Source organism: Budorcas taxicolor, chromosome 21 (assembly GCF_023091745.1).
Source record: "Budorcas taxicolor isolate Tak-1 chromosome 21, Takin1.1, whole genome shotgun sequence".
NCBI classification, from domain to species: Eukaryota; Metazoa; Chordata; class Mammalia; order Artiodactyla; family Bovidae; genus Budorcas; species Budorcas taxicolor.
The window spans coordinates 22,446,332-22,450,264 of NC_068930.1; the positions used below are offsets into that span (position 1 = coordinate 22,446,332).

Genomic DNA, 3,933 nt, shown 5'->3' on the forward strand with positions numbered 1-3,933 from the left:
CCAGCTGAGCTATCAGGGAAGCCCAGTATCTCTCTCTTTTTTTCTTTTTTTTTTTTCCCACCATGTTGAGTTTATTATTCCAATGGCACTAATACAGCTGGAGGTGCTCAGTGACACTGTGCAGGCGGGGTTTCCTGCCTTCTAGCTTCTGTCCAAAGAGAACATCTACCCGCTTGTTTCTTGCCCCTTCTGGAGGAAAATCCACTAGGGGCCATTTACCCAAATAAACCTCTTAATGCGTTTATTTTTAACTTTTTGACATTAAGTTTCCCTCTCAACAAAAAAGTATTGGTTGTCCCATCCCCTCCCGCATTCCCACCGGCCAGATAAGTCCCTGCTCCGAGGGCACTTGTTGCCCCTAAAATCTGGAAAGAAATATCGAAAGAAACAGCATCAAGTGTTCATGTTGAGTGATGGCACGAAGTGGGCCCCAGAAACCTGTCAGGCAGAGCATTACTGGGTCTGGACAGCCTCGAGGTGTTGTGGAGAATGTGGGGGCTTGTTGCTGTGGTCACTTGTCCCTGGGCGCAGGGGCCGCGCCAAGTCCCACCCAGTGGCAGGCTAAGCAGAGGCCGCCTACAACTTGTCCAGGAAGTTGTCCAAGGCTGGGATCCCTTCCTTCAGGCCTTTGCGCTTGCGTGTCTCCGCCACCACCTGACTGGGGCGGCTGGTGTTGTCAAAGGGGTCACCGGGCAGGATCTGCCAGTGGTCGAACACACACTGGGGGAAGGCCTGGCCACCCGTGTTGGACCTCAGGTCAGCCTGAGGTCAGTCCTTTGGTGAAGCCAAAGGACTCATTGACAGGGAGGTAGGCCTTCACAACAAACATGGGAGTGCCGGCCACCTGGGTCTCCTCAAAGACGTGGTCCCGCTTTCTGTTCAGGACACCGTAGATACCACCAACCACTTGTTCCGGACACTGGATCTCCACAAGATAGATGGGCTCCATGAGCCGGGGCTGGGCAGTCAGCACACTGGCATACAGGCAGCGCCAAGCTGTGGGGATGATCTGGCCACCCCCACGGTGGATGGCATCAGCGTGCAAGCGTCACATCATGGACGTCAAAGCGCATGCCCCGCATATTCTCCTCGCACAGCGCCCCCTCCTTGGTGGCCCACTGGAAGCCAGCCACCACACTGTCCTTGATTTCGCTGAGGTACTGTACACCCTTGGTGATGTCCGTGAGGATGTTGGGGCCCGTGCCATCAGGGCCGAAGCACCAGATCTCACGGGCCTCAGCCACGTCCCACTCGTACTTCTCAGCCAGGTAGCGGGCCCGCTGCTTGAGCTCCTGGCGTGCGGACACCTCGCCCTTGTCGATGTCCTCAGCCCGGCCATCAGGGAAGGGCCGCGCCTTCATGTAAAGCCTATTGTGCTTGTTGGGGGACTTGGACAGGCAGAGCACGTTCGACTCCTCACTGACAGTCTCCCGGTACGAGACAACTGGGTCAGATTTCTTGATGGGGATGCAAGCAGGATCCTCCTCCAGGTCCTTGAGGCAGATCTCCAAGTGCAGCTCCCCAGCCCCCGCGATAATGTGCTCCCCGGACTCCTCGATGATGCACTGCACCATGGGGTCCGACTTGGCCAGCCGCTTCAGACCTTCCACCAGCTTGGGCAGGTCGGCCGGGTTCTTGGCCTCCACAGCGACCCTGACAACAGGGCTCACGCTGAACTTCATCACCCGTATGTTGTGGGCATGCTCGAAGGTGGTGATGGTGCCAGTCTTCACCAGGAACTGGTCCACGCCCACCAGACCCACAGTGTTGCCACAAGGCACATCCTCGATGGGCTCCACGTAACGGCCCATCATCAGGATTGTCCTCTGGATCGGCTTCAGGTACAGGTCCTCCTTCTTCCCAGGAGTATAGTTGGGTCCCATGATGCGGACCTTCAGGCCAGTAGACACCAGCCCTGAGAAGACCCGGCCGAAGGCATAGAACCGACCTTTGTCAGAGGTCGGCACCATTTTGGAAATGTCCATCATGAGAGGGCCTTTGGGATCACAGCTTTTAATGCCCATGGCTGCCTCATCGTCTGGGGGACCCTCATACAGGAGCTCACAGCGGTACTTCTGGGCTGTCACAGGGGAAGGCAGGTGGATGGTGATCATCTGCAGCAGGGCGTCCCCAGCAGGCAGCCAGCGGCGCATCACAGCCTTCAGAAGTGGTTTGCCCTCCTTGTCCTTATCTTCACTGTCCAACTTGATGTCCAGTTTTTCAATTAGTTTTGCCGTCTCCTCTTTCTTGAAGTTCATGATTGCATCAAACACCTTGAAGACTGGGTCCAGGATGAGCTGGCAGAACGTCCGTGGCAGCTTCTTGCCATCAGGGCTATTGGCTGACTTGCTGAACTTGCCAGTGGCTGGATCAAAGCACCGGTCTCCCCACAGCTTTTTCATCATGTCCTCCACCTTCTTGGCCCGCTCAGCAGGCCCTAGCTGTCCCTCGCCCTTGGCGGCAAACTTGGCCACATACATCTCTGCAAACTGCTTCAGGGTAAAGGCCCGACCATGGAGACCAGATCCAAAGCCAACAGTACCAAGGACGGGGTCAATCCTGGTGTTGCCCATGGGGCCGCTCTCGCCCTCGCCGTAGGTAGAGATAATGACGTTGACATCCTCCACGATACGCTGGAAGGTTTGGTAGAGCTCCTCAGGCTCCAGCTGCAGCTCAAGCAGGGCCCGGTCCATCTTGTTCATCATCAGCACTGGCTTGATGTGCTCAGCGATGGCCTGGCGCAGCACCGTCTCTGTCTGCACACACACACCAGACACACAGTCCACCACCACCAAGGCACCGTCAGTGACACGGAGTGCGGCTGTCACCTCTGAGGAAAAGTCGACGTGCCCAGGGGAATCAATGAGGTTGATGAGGAAGCCAGAGCCATCCTTGCTCTGCTTGATGAAATTCAAGTCGTTCTCTGAAAGCTCGTAGAAAAGGGAGATGGCCGTTGACTTGATGGTGATGCAACGCTCCTGCTCGTCCTTCCGGGTGTCAGTGAAGCGGGTCTCCCCAGCCCGGGCAGAGGCGATGATACCCGCCTTACACACCAGGGAGTCTGTCAGAGTGGACTTGCCATGGTCCACGTGGGCGATGACAGACATGTTCTGGACGTTGGCCTTCTTGTCCATGATGGCCCGGATCTGGTCTACTGTGAAGTTCACCATGGTGGCGGATGGCGGTGGATTCTCTCAAGCAGATCCGAGCGAGCTGGGTCGCGCCGAGCAGCCCAGTATCTCTTAAGGCCAGCTATTCATTGATATCTCTTAAGGCCAGCTATTAATTGTAGGATTCCCCTAATTAGTCTTCACAGGATTAAGGTGGCAACCTGCTAAGGTAGCAATCGATGTCTTTTTTCTAGAGGACAAAACTGGGGCTCAGAGAAGCGGGTAACAGGTAACACAGCTACAGCAAGGAAGTGTGCACCTAGACAAACTCCCCAGATCCTGCTGTTAGAACCCAGGGAAGCCATATGGTGTGGCTTGTCCATGTGACAGGGGCTAAGGCACCCAGCCCACACTGGATACTGTGGGGACCTGACTTGGTAACTGCCGTCTGGAAGCTCTGAGACTCACAAAAGCAATTTGCACTGAAGAGAGGAAGGACACCTCCCTTCATCCGCCCCACCACACCCTCCGGGTTCTCCCATACCCTGCCCCCTTTCTCTTGCTTTGTGAGGGAATAAGAGTCACACTCATGTGACCACATTGGCTGTCCACTGTTCACGAGCTACCAAGTGGAGCTGCTACAGGAGAGGCCATGAGCCTTTGCCCCTGAGTACCTCTCTTTCCTTTGCACCGTGGGAGCCCTCCTCCACACCTGCACACCAGAGGCCTTTTCTGAGACACGTAGGGACCCTCCCTCAGTTTGCAACAGGTTGCCTCCATCGCTGTCCTTTCAATGCCTCCCTTGAAACTCAGCGCATGAGCT

At 55.9% G+C, this 3,933-nt stretch overlaps 1 pseudogene; it reads right to left on the reverse strand.

The window, feature by feature from the left end:
• Positions 1-379: 379 nt before the first annotated feature.
• On the reverse strand, positions 380-3,170 carry LOC128066587 (elongation factor 2-like; annotated as a pseudogene).
• Between the last annotated feature and the right edge of the window lie 763 nt (positions 3,171-3,933).